General features: G+C 43.3%; 1 protein-coding gene and 1 pseudogene across 6 annotated transcripts in view; both read right to left on the bottom strand.

The window, feature by feature from the left end:
* Window positions 1-13,390, bottom strand: part of TAOK1 (TAO kinase 1) — a 176,922-nt gene that overhangs the window by 9,472 nt on the left and 154,060 nt on the right. The window lies entirely within an intron of this gene.
* Window positions 114-2,660, bottom strand: LOC138846175 (serine/threonine-protein kinase PLK4 pseudogene; annotated as a pseudogene).

Below are 13,390 nucleotides of genomic sequence, written 5' to 3'. Positions count from 1 at the left end.
AAATGAAAACAAGTGAGGGGATAACCAGCCATACTGGATAGCAGACACATACTAATAGACACTAATAAAAGAAATATTGGTGTAGGAATAAACAGCTGAAATGGAAACAGAATGCAGACTCCAGTTTGTAGGTCTTTAATGCAGGACAAAGCAGTTTCTAATCCAATAAAAAAAGATGGCTTTTTAAACACAGCACAACTAGCCAACTATCTGGAAGGAAATAAAAAAAATGGAACTTCATCTATACACAAAAATATACTCCAGGGGCCAGCACTGTGGCGTAGTGGGTAAAGCCGCCGCCTGCAGTGCCAGCATCCCATGTGGGTGCCAGTTTGAGACCCGGCTGCTCCACTTGCGATCCAGCTCTCTGCTATGGTGTGGGAAAGCAGTGGAGGATGGCCCAAGTGCTTAGGCCCCTGTTCCCATGTGGGAGACGTGGAAGAAGCTCCTGGCTCCTGATCGGTGCAGCTCTGGCTGTTGTGCCCAATTGGGGAGTGAACCAGTGAATGGAAGAACTCTTTCTCTCTCTCTGCCTCTCCTTCTCTCTGTGTGTATCTCTGACTTTCAAGTAAAATAAATATATTTATACTCCAAAGTCTAAAGTGAAAAGCAAGAAAGAAAAATATGCAGCAATTTTCTAAAAGCTGAAGAACTTTTTTAAATAAAAAATCTCATGTACATTTTTAATCAAAAATATTAGAAATAGAAAAGGAGGATATCTTTATTTGAACACCTGAAAATTTTAGAATTGTAGAAAACACTATTTGAATAATTGTCTCTAAAAAGCTAAACTTCCATGTCAAAATGCCCATTGTGATGTTTCTAGATGGCTACTGCTCTAAAAATCAGAAAAAAAAAAAGCTTCAATTAGTTTTCATGTTAGAAGTAGCAAGTACTATGATTACTCATCACTAAGGCTCACCTCCTGTCTTTCAATGTGTATAATCACTATTACAGACATATTTACATGGTACTTTGCACTGGACTCCTGCTCTATATAGAAGAAAAAGGGAAACTAAAAGTACCTAAGTATTAAACACATGCTATAAACCCATTTATAAACATACTAACTTTTAAAGGAAAATTTAAAGCATAATTCAGTTACTCTAATTCTCTTCCAATCAAGAAATGAAGATCTGGGGCTGGTGTGGAACAGTGAGCTAACCTGCCACCTGCAATGCTGGCACCCTATATCAGAGTGCTGATTCAAGTCCTGGCTTCTCCAGTTCTGATTCAGCTTCTCTTAATGCACCTAGCAAAGCAGCAGATCATGGCCCAAGAACTTGGGCCTCGGCCACTCACATGAACTTCCCAGCTCCTGGATTTGGCCTGACCCACCCCTGATCACCACTGCCATTTGGGGAGTGAACCAGCCAGTAGAAGATGTCTATCTCTCCCTCTGTCACCCTCCCTTTGAACAAATAAATATTTTTTTTTTTTAAAAAGGATAATTGAGAAGTACCTCAGGACCACCTGATGGTGTTTTAAGAAAGTACCATTCATTGTCCTGAGAAACCCCTTAGGTTAGATGAAACTTTAATTACATTAGCACAGTGTTTACTGGTTTACCAAAAAATAAATAAGTGAAAAATACTGACATTGCTGTTTGTGGGTAAGTATCTCTTCATTTTCATCTACTTCTGATCTTTTTGACTTCTAAAGCATTTCTTCTGAATGACACCGTCCTGTTGTACACGTCTTTGCTCGAGACTGAGTGCTGTAGGTCTCAGATCTATCTGAGGAATGGGCTCCATGACGATATCGAGAATGTGGCCTTTCTTCTGCATCTTGGATACCCCACCCCTTCTACTATCACCAGTTTCTTGATTTCCCTACTGAGTATAAAAACTGCTTCCATCTCCTGCAGAAGAAAATCACTTGAATTTTTATTCTTTGGAAATACAGTCATTTTATTTGGGAGTGGCTGACCAATCGAAAGTCTTCTGTCAAATAAACTACCACTCGTACTGGTCCTGGGAGAAGCTGTAACTGCAGTAGAAATCGTAACATGTCCACTATCAATGCAGTCTTCTACAGTTCCTAAATCTTTATTTTTTGTTGAAGAATTTCTAGACATAAAAGGATGGTCCATTACTAAAGACAGACTTGAACGATCCACTGCATTTCTACGAAGAAATTGGTGAATAAGGTCCTTGGCCTCTCGTGACAAAAAAGCTGGCATTTCATAATCTGCCAATACTACTTTATTTAAAGTATTCTTGATTGTGTCAGTGTCAAAAGGTGGTCTCCTAATAAGTAATGTATAAAACATACAACCCAAGGATTAAACATCAGATTCAAATCCATGTGCACTTTCAAGTTGCAATTTCTGGTGAAATGTAATTAGGAGTTCCACATAAAGTACAGTGCTTTTCATGCGGCATTTTCAATTGTGTTGTCAACCCAAACCAGCAATCTTGATGTTCATATTACGTGTGAGGTCCAGGTGTAATATACCATGAGAATGAAGATACAACAGTCCTGTGATGATCTGGTACATGAAGTGTTGAGCTTCATTATCTGAGAAGGGTTTCATTCTGTTTTTTAGATACCTCTTCATTTCTCCATTATGACACATTTCTAATACCAGGTATACAGTTGTTATCTTCAAAATAATTATAAAGCTCCAAAATAGAAGGATGTTTCAATTGGCAATATATTTTCACATTAGCAGAAAGCCAGGATCAAAACTACTTTAATGTGTGAAGAAATACCTACCTTTGGCTAATATTAGTATCTATCTCTATGCTTCTTAAATAAGCCTTAAAAATCCCCAAACAGGGAACACTGCTGTGGTTCAGTAGGCTAAAGCCTCCGCCTGCGGCACTGGCATCCATATGAATGCTGGTTCATGCCCTGGCTGATCTTCTTCTGATCCAGTTCTCTGTTTCTGGCTTGAGAAACCAGTGGAAGATGGCCCAGTGCTTGGGCCCCTGCACCCACATGGGAGACCTGGAAGAAACTCCTGGCTCTTGGCTCCTGATTGGCTCAGCCCTGGACGTTGCAGCCATTTGGGGAGTGAACTAGTAGATAGAAGACCTTTCTCTCTCTTTCTCCCTCTCTTTGTAATTCTACCTCTCAGATAACTGAATAAAATCTTAAAAAAAAAAAAAAAAAAAAAAACCCAAAACATTTATTTTGGTGCAAAAATAAATTAAAAATCACACATAACTTTCTCATAATATATATTCTCCATGACCTTTTTTTTTTTTTTTTGAAACAGCACATCAAAACTTCCTTTTAGGGGCTGGCATGGTGGCATAGTGGGTAAAGCTGCCGCCTGCAGTGCCAGCATCCCATACATCCCAGCATCCTGGCTGCTCCACTTCCGATCCAGCTCTCTGCTATGGCCTGGAAAAGCAGTGGAGGATGGCCCAAGTCCTTGGGCCCTGTACCCACATGGGAGACCTGGAAGAAGCTTTTGGCTCTTGGCTCCTGGCTTCAGATCCGCGCAGCTCTGGCTGTTGCAGCCATCTGGGGAGTGAAGCAGCGGATGGAAGACCTCTCTCTCTCTGCTTCTCCTTCTCTGAGTAACTCTTTCAAGTAAAATAAAAACAAAATCTTTTTTTTAAAAACTTCCTTTTATTGCAATTCAAACATCTGAAAATCAGAACATCTAATTATCTGTCCTAATTATTATGTTCTAGACAAAACATCCAATTTTTTTTTTTTTTAAATGCAGACAGAGTGGACAGTGAGAGAGACAGAGAGAAAGGTCTTCCTTTGCCGTTGGTTCACCCTCCAATGGCCTCCGTGGCCGGTGCGTTGCGGCCGGCGCACCGCGCTGATCCGAAGGCAGGAGCCAGGTGCTTATCCTGGTCTCCCATGCGGGTGCAGGGCCCAAGCACTTGGGCCATCATCCACTGCACTCCCTGGCCACAGCAGAGAGCTGGCCTGGAAGAGGGGCAACTGGGACAGAATCCGGTGTGCCAGCGCCACTAGGCAGAGGATTAGCCTATTGAGCCGGGGTGCCGGCCCCAATATTTTCTTTACATTCCTTTCCCACAAGAATTCTGCACAATTCTTGGTGCTGGGTTTCATGCCACTACCTTTAGTCTTCTAAACCACATGGGAATACTTGAAACTTATTGGTGCTTCTCTGGGTCAAACCAGAAAGACAAAAAAACTAAATGACATTGGAAGTCATTCAAATACATTCAAACTACAGATCCCATATAAATCACTGGTACCAAGGTAGGAAGAAAAAGACAATTACAACTTATAGGCTATCAAAAATTATTGCTATACAAGTCTATCTTAGCATAGAATAGTGTTCTACTGTGTAAAATTACTAGCAAAAACAGTACAATAGAGATTATGCTTAAAACGACTTTTTGTCATAATCCATTGCTATCCTAGCATTCTCTGATGGATCCCATCCATGAGATAGGCAGTAACTGCAGCAACATCTGAACGGCTCACTTCTTCATTCACTATGAACTCAATTAGGAACAGCCTCTCTGCGTTCTTTTTTAAACTGTGAATATCTGTACATTAAGAGGTATCTCAGCTTGGCCAGTCGCTCTCTCTGCTCAGATAACAATGTCCCTATACCACTCCTCCTTTTGGGCCTCTGGAATATCATCTTGACTAGCTCTGTCAGACTGTTGAAGTGGATCTTCTGGTTGCAGGTGAAGGGAATTTGACAGAAGGGTTGAGCATCAACTTACTAACATCCTTTGTTAACATTTCTGAATCCTCAGAATTTTCTCCCACAGAAAGCCAAAAAGATTCTGCAGACCAGGTTGGGTTACACTTTCCTGGTGGGTCCACAGCAGTCTTGTTACACCTCTTAGGTGTTTGGCTCTCAGGTAAAGGAGTGCTGGACTCTCTAGTTACTCCAAAGGAACCTGAAAATAACTAAACAGCCCATAAAGACAGAAAATGCAGCCTCCAACAGAGAGGTGAAATGAGCCAACCTCTCTCTATGACTTTTGTGAAGAAGCCTCATACACATGGATATTTTAAATAGAGGAGTCAAAAAACATTAAATGACACCATGAGTATGCAGTCAAATCACATTCTAAATTTCTAAGAACAAATGATCTAATCTATAATTTCCTTTTTATTCTTTTTTTGCTTAAGAATGATTTATATTGAAAGGCAGAGTTACAGAGAGGGAGAGGGAAAGACAGAGACAGAAAGAGATCTTCCATCCACTGGTTCACTTCCCAAATTGTTGCAGTGGCTGGGGCTGGGCCAGACCAAAGCCCAGAGTTTAGAACTCCATCTCCTACATAGGTGGCAGGGGCCCAAGTACTTGGACATCTTCTACTATCCCAGGCATGCTATCAGAGAGCTGAATTGTGAGCAGAGCAGCCAGGACTTGAACAGGTACTCACATGGGATGCTGGTGAAGCAGGCAGTGGTTTAACCCTCTGTGCAACAATGCCGGCCCCCATAATCTTCTTGAAAAAGGGAAGGGGGAACTTTTACAGACTAAAAGCAATGTGCAGAGCTTGTTTGAGCCTCAATCCAAATAAACCATTAAAAAAAAAAAGATTTATTTATTTAAAAGGCTGAGTTACAGAGAGAAAGAGGAACAGACAAGAGATCTTCCATCTGCTGATTCACTCCCCAAATGGGCTCAACAACCAGGGCTGGGCCAGGCAAAAAAGTCAGGAACCAGGAAGTCCATCTTTGTCTCCCTTACGGGTGGCAGAGGCCCAAGCACTTAGGCCACCTTCCACTGCTTTCCCAGGTATATTTATCAGGGAGCTGGATCAAAAGTGGAGCAGCCAGGACAGGAACCAGAATTCATATAAGACATCGGATCGCAGGTGGCAGCTTAACCCACTGTATCACAATGGTGGCCCCCAAACAAATCAACTATAAAACATTTTTCTTCAATAACAGGAGAAATTGGGACATGAACTAAGAAATTATTACTAATTATATTAGGCATCACAATGGAATGATGGTTATGTTAAAGGCAAAAAGTCCTATCCAAATTTAGGAGTAAAATGCTAGCTATACTTGGATTTTCTTATAAAACTCTAGATGCTATCCTTTGAAAAAGTATGTGTGTGGAGGTGGGAGAGCAGATGAGGGGAAAAAAATAGCAAAATATCTTGATAACTGTTGAAGCTGGGTGATAAATACTCGGGATTTCCTTGTAATATATTTTGTAATGTCTATGTTCAAAATTTTTTATGGTAGAAAGTTATTGCTGGCGCCGCAGCTCAATAGGCTAATCCTCCGCCTAGTGGCGCCGGCACACTGGGTTCTAGTCCCAGTCGGGGCACAGGATTCTGTCCCAGTTGCCCCTCTTCCAGGCCAGCTCTCTGCTGTGGCCAGGGAGTGCAGTGGAGGATGGCCCAAGTACTTGGGCCCTGCACCCACATGGGAGACCAGGAGAACCACCTGGCTCCTGCCATCGGATCAGCGCGGTGCGCCGGCTGCAGCGCACCGGCCACGGTGGCCATTGGAGGGTGAACCAACGGCAAAGGAAGACCTTTCTTTCTCTCTCTCTCTCTCTCTGTCTACTCTGCCTGTCAAAAACAAACAAACAAACAAACAAACAAAAAAACAACAACAAAAAAAACCAAAGTTATTTAAGCCGGCACTGTGATGCAGAAGGTTAAACTTCCGCCTGCAATGTCGGTAGCCTATATGGGTGCTGGTTCAAATCCTAGCTCCTCCATCTCCAATCCAGCTCCCTGCTAATGTGCCTTGGAAAGCAGCAGAAGATGGCCCAAGTGCTTGGAACCCTGTACCCATGTGGGAGACCTGTATGAAGCTCCTAGCTCCTGGCTTTTGCCTGGTCTACCCCCAGCCATTGCAGCCAATTCGGGAGTGAACGCGGTAAGCCAGCAGATGGAAAACTTCTTTATTTGTTTCTCCTTCTCTCTGTATCTCTGCCTTTCAAATAAATACATAAATAAATCTTTATAAAAGGTTTTTAAAATATTAAACAGCAAGTTTTAAAAAACTGTAAAAGAGCATTAAATTCTAAGATTTTAAGGCATTTTAGGGCCAAAGACAATAATTAGTGGTCACTGCAAAAATGCAGTTCAATAATGCCAGCCTCAAGGACAAATTTTAATTCCTGTTTCTGCTTCTCTGACTGCCAACTGAAAACACTGTGTATTTGCAAAATAATTCTCATTATCTTAACATCTTTCTATAAAATACCCAAGTGATACCAATTAAACTTAAAAATTTAAGAACTTAGGGCCGGCGCCGCGGCTCACTAGGCTAATCCTCCGCCTAGCGGCGCCGGCACACCAGGTTCTAGTCCCGGTTGGGGCACAGGATTCTGTCCCGGCTGCCCCTCTTCCAGGCCAGCTCTCTGCTGTGGCCCGGGAGTGCAGTGGAGGATGGCCCAAGTGCTTGGGCCCTGCACCCCATGGGAGACCAGGAAAAGCACCTGGCTCCTGGCTCCTGCCATCGGATCAGCGCGGTGCGCCGGCCGCAGCGTGCCGGCCGCGGCGGCCATTGGAGGGTGAACCAACGGCAAAGGAAGACCTTTCTCTCTGTCTCTCTCTCTCACTGTCCAGTCTGCCTGTCAAAAAAAAAAAAAAAAAAAAAAAAAATTTTTTTCTTTTAAATATCTTATATATCAAAAACTTGGGGCCGGCATCCCAAATGAGCACTGGTTCAAGTCCTACCTGCTCTGCTTCTGATTCACATCCCTGCTAATGTACCTGGGAAAGCAAAAGAAGATGGCCTAGATACTTGGGCCCCTGCCACCCATGTGGGAGACCCAAACAGAGTTCTAGGCTCCTAGCTGCAGCCTGGGCCAGCCCTGGCCATTGTGGTCATTTGGGCAGTCAATCAGCCAATCAAAGCTATCTGCCTCAATTGGGTAACTTTGCCATTCAAAAAAATAATTTTTTAAACAATAAGGGGTAGATATTGTGATGCAGGGAAGTAAACTGCTGTTTGGTATGCTTGCATCACATATCATATCCAAGTGCCTGGGATTGAGACCTGCCTCCACTTCCAATCCAGCTTCTGGTGAATGCACATCTTGAAAGGCAGCAAAGGATTGCTCAGGTGCTTGGGCCACTGCCACCCACATGGGAGACCCTTATGGAGCTCCAGGCTCCTGGCGTTGGCCTGACCCAACTCTGGCTGTTGCTGGTGTCTGGGAAGTGAACCTGCAGATGAAGGATATCTCCCTCTCTCCTTCTCTCTCTCATACACACACACACACACACACACACACACACATACACACACACATATATGTATATATATGCTTTTTAAGTAAAAAAATAAAATAAAAGAACAATAGGGTGATATATTATGGTGCTTTGAGATGTTACTTGGTTTTTAGGGCTAATGTTTGTATCTCAAGTGAGGTACATGGCTATAAGGCAGTCTGGGACTAATCGCCATCACTATAACCTTGTCTCTATTACATTTTGAAAAATCACAATAGGGGGCCAGCATCGTGGCTCACTTGGTTAATCCTCTGCCTGCAGTGCCGGCATCCCATATGGGCGCCGGTTCTAGTCCCAGTTGCTCCTCTTCCAGTCCAGCTCTCTGCTGTGGACGGGAGGGCAGTGGAGGATGGCCCAGGTGCTTGGGCCCCTGTACCTGCATGGGAGACCAGGAGGAAGCACCTGGTTCCTGGCTTAGGATTGGTGCAATGCTGGCCGTAGTGGCCATTTGGGGAGTGAACCAACGGAAGGAAGACCTTTCTCTCTGTCTCTCTCACTGTCTATAACTCTACCTGTCAAATAAATAAATAAAAATAAGAAAAAAGAAAAAAAATCACAATAGGTATGTTTTCTGCACTTTCTGCCTACTGGTTATACAGATGAGAAATCTCCGTCTGAAAATAAATGAGTGACACTGGAGGAAAAGTTTGCTGATTTTACATGAGTAATTCTGTTTGAAGATTGATTTAAGCACCCAAGCAAGCAAAAATTGTCCCTTTAGGTTGAGACAGCAACAAAGTAAGCCTCACATATACGTGAAATTTTGTTTCACTTTTTCTCAATTTTCATTACACTGTTTCCAGCTAGATAATATGATTATAAAAGTTAAATTCTATATTAATTTTATGAAAAATAGTATTTCTAAAGCATGAAAATACTTCAGAACATCCATAGAAAATGGAATTAAAAGATAAATTTATTTCAATATGAATTTTTTAAAAATTCATGCATAATTTTCCCATAATTATGCAGTGGCCCAACCACCTAGGCACAACCTCTGCTGCCTTCCTAGATCCATCAGCAGGGAGCTGGAGTCATAGGAGGTGGCTTAACCCATTTCTTCCAGGTCTCCCATGTGGGTACAGGCCAAAGTACTTGGGCTATCTTCTGCTGCTTTCCCAGGCATGTTAGCAGGGAACTGGATCAGAAAAGCTAGGTCTCGAACTGGCATCCATATGGGATGCTGGCAACACAGGTGGCGGTTTTATCCACTATGCCACAATGCTGGTCCCGCCACTTATTCTTTTAAGTATCAAATAATCTGAAGTATATTTCTATTATCAAATTAATATAAAGCACATTTTATAACCAGAAAAACAGGAAAAGGAATCAACTATCATACTAATATAAACAATATTAACATTACTTCATTCATTCTAAGCATGATTTTTTTTTTTTTTTTTTTTTTTTGACAGGCAGAGTGGACAGTGAGAGAGACAGAGAGAGAAAGGTCTTCCTTTGCCGTTGGTTCACCCTCCAATGGCCGCCGCGGCCGGCGCGCTGCAGCCGGTGCACCGCGCTGATCCGATGGCAGGAGCCAGGAGCCAGGTGCTTTTCCTGGTCTCCCATGGGGTGCAGGGCCCAAGGACTTGGGCCATCCTCCACTGCACTCCCGGGCCACAGCAGAGAGCTGGCCTGGAAGAGGGGCAACCGGGACAGAATCCGGTGCCCCAACCGGGACTAGAACCTGGTGTGCCGGCGCCGCAAGGTGGAGGATTAGCCTATTGAGCCACGGCGCCGGCCAGCATGATTTTTTTTAAAAAGGTTTATTTATCTGAAAGGCAGAGTTAGACAGAGAGAAGGAGAAATAGAGACAGAAATCTTCCATCTGTTGGTTCACTCCACAAATGGCTACAACAGCTAGGGCTGGGCCAGGCCAAAGCCAAGAGCTTCATCAGGATTTCCCACAGGGTGCAAGGGCCCAAGCATGTGGGCCATCTTGTTACTTTCCCAGGCACATTAGCAGGGAGGTAGATCAGAAGTGGAGCAGCCAAGACTCAAAATGGTGCCTATATGGGATGCTCTCATTGCAGGCTGTGGCTTAATCCACTATTATATAAAGCCAGCACCAATTTTTAATTATGATTTCTTATATTTTATACAACATATCTTAAAAATATTTTTCCATATGAAAATCATTTTTATACCCATAATTTAAGTGGCTGAATCAGATTTTAGTGTCAAGGCCTTATTTAATTAATTATACCTCTATTTTAGGTAGTTATTTAAAGTATTATAAAATATGTCCTAATTAATATTTATGCAAATAATTTTCCCTATATTTTGGATTTCTTTTCCTTAGAATAAGTTCTCAAAGTTTTAAATAATACTTTCAGGGCTGGTGCTGTGGCATAGTGGGTAAGGCTGCCGCCTATAATGCCAGGATCCCATGTGGGTGCTGATTCGAGACCTGGATGCTGCACTTCTGATCCAGCTCTCTGGCCTGGGAAAGCAGTAGAAGATGGTCCAAGTCCCTGGACCCCTGCACCCACGTGGGAGACCTGGAAGAAGCTCCTGGATTCGGATCAGCCTAGCTCTGGTTGTTGCAGCCACTTGGGGGAATGAGCCAGCAAATGGAAAACCTCTCTCTCTGTCTCTCTGTAACTCTGCCTTTCAAATAAATAAATGTATCATTTTAAAAAAATTAACACTTTGGGGCCAGCGCTGTGGCTCAGCGGGTTAACGCCCTGGCCTAAAGCACCAGCAGCCCATATGGGTGCTGGTTTAAGACCCAGCTGCTCCACTTCCAATCTAGCTCTCTGCTATGGCCTGGGAAGATGGCCCAAGTCTTTGGGCCCCTGCACCTAGGTGGAAGACCTGGAAGAAGCTCCTGGCTCCTGGCTTCGGATCAGCACAGCTCCGGCTGTTACGGCCAACTGGGGAGTGAACCAACGGATGGAAGATCTCGCTCTCTCTCTCTACCTCTCCTCTCTCTGTGTAACTCTTTCAAATAAATAAATCTTTAAAAAAATTAACACTTTCAAGGCTCAATATATCTCTTTTCTACTTGCTTTCCAAGATGACTACCACTTCAACTTCATTAGTGGGTACTTTTTTTTTCTCTAAAGATTTATATTTATTTATTTTATTTGAGAGGTAGAGCTACAGACACAGAGAGGCAGAGTCAGAGAGAGAGAGAGTCTTCCATCCATTGGTCACTCTCCAAATGGCTGCAATGGCCGGAGCTGGGGTGATCTGAAGCCAGGAACCAGGAGCTTATTCCGGTCTTCCACATGGGTAGAGGGGCCCAAGGACTTGGGCCATCCTCTACTACTTTCCCAGGCCATAGCAGAGAGCTGGATCAGAAGAGGAACAGCTAGGACTTGAACTGGCACCCATATGTGATGGCAGTGCCACAGGTGGTGGCTTTACACACTATGCCACAGTGCTGGCCCTGGAAACTGGTTTTATTTCTGCACTTTACCTGGCTTTATGTAACATGTAGGCTTTTTTTCAAACATTAAGACAAAATATGCTAAGCATTGTTTAACTCTGAATCATTAGGTAGAACTAAAATAACAACCATCCTTTAATTTTACATATGTATATATATTTAATTTATTTATTCAAAAAGCAGAGTTATATATGGAGAGAGATATTCCATTTGTTTGTTCACTCTCCAAATGGCTGCAACATCCATAGCTGGGCCAGGCTGCAGTCAAGGGCCCAAATATTTGGGCCATCCTCTGCTACTTTCCCAGGTGCATTATCAGGGAGCTGGATCAGAAGTGGAGCAGCCAGGGCTCGAATCAGTGCACATAATGGAACGTCAGTAGTTGCTTGACCTGCTGTGCCACAACACTGGCCCCCAATCATACCAAAAATACTATTCCTGAAATAATACTGGGAGTTTTCCTTTTAGTGATAATTGTGAAGCATAAGAAATAGAACTTCAGATTGGATTTTTTAAAATTTATTTATTTATTTTTGACAGGCAGAGCGGACAGTGAGAGAGAGAGACAGAAAGGTCTCCTTTTCAGTTGGTTCACTCCCACAATGACCGCTGCGGCCGGCGCACTGTGCCAATTCAAAGCCAGGAGTCAGGTGCTTCTCTTGGTCTCCCATGCAGGTGCAGGGCCCAAGCACTTGGGACATCCTCCACTGCACTTCCAAGCCACAGCAGAGAGCTGGACTGGAAGAGGGGCAACCGGGACAGAATCCAGTGCCCCGACCAGGACTAGAACCCAGGGTTCCAGTGCTGCAGGCGGAGGATTAGCCTATTGAGCTGCGGCACCAGCCCAGATTGGATTTTAAATACAAAAGTTGTAATCAGACAAAATAAGATTTTTCAAAATATATGTGTTTCTATCCTTCCCATCTTAAATGAGAAAAATACTTGAGATAATTTTTTATTATTATTTTTTATTAGACAGGTAGAGTTATAGACAGTGAGAGAGAGAGAGACAGAAAGGTCTTTCCCCAGTTGGCTCATTCCCCAAACGGCTGCCAAGGCTGGTGCTGCGCCGATCGGAAGCCAGGAGCCAGATGCCCCTTCCTGGTCTCCCATGCAGGTGTGGGGGCCCAAGCACCCGGGCCATCCTCCACTGCCCTCCCGGGCCACAGCAGAGAGTTGGACCGGAAGAGCAGCAACCGCGACTAGAACCTGGCGTCCACATGGGATGCCGGCACCACAGGTGGAGTATTAACCAAGTTAGCCACGGTGCCGGCCCCAAGATAATTTTTTTTAGAGTCAGGTAAGTATCTCTCTTAAGGAGGCCATTAATAAAGACATCTATGCCAGAGAAATTACAATATCCTATTTACATGAATTTTTTAAATATATATTTTCAAATCTGATAACACCTTCTAGTTTTGTTACAAAATTTATAGGAAATATAGGAAAATCTATAGGCCTATGGCCTAGAAACAATAACTTAAGGAAGATCATTAAGCATGTATTAGTAATGCCCAATGTACCTAGGACTATACCAGCTGTATTTCCTCTCAAAATCTCATTCTTCCTCTTTTCCCCAACTCACACGTGTCCCACATAGATACATTCTCTGTTTCTGTCTTTCTCACCTCAGCACTCTAAAGGATGGAAATGTATTTGGGGACTCCAGTTCTATTCTTTAACATATCTGACAAAGTAAAAATGTTTCCAGAAGCAATGTTTCATCCTGACTTTTCAACTGTGTGGAACTGGTTTTACCTTCTGTCCCTCAGTAATCTGTAAAGTTCCAGGCCAAGGATGTATGAGTAAAGTACATCTTCCTGATCCT

This window comes from Oryctolagus cuniculus, chromosome 17 (assembly GCF_964237555.1).
Source record: "Oryctolagus cuniculus chromosome 17, mOryCun1.1, whole genome shotgun sequence".
Taxonomy (NCBI): domain Eukaryota; kingdom Metazoa; phylum Chordata; class Mammalia; order Lagomorpha; family Leporidae; genus Oryctolagus; species Oryctolagus cuniculus.
The sequence above is the reverse complement of the archived record's forward strand: the minus strand, read 5'-3'. Positions and strand labels throughout refer to the sequence as shown.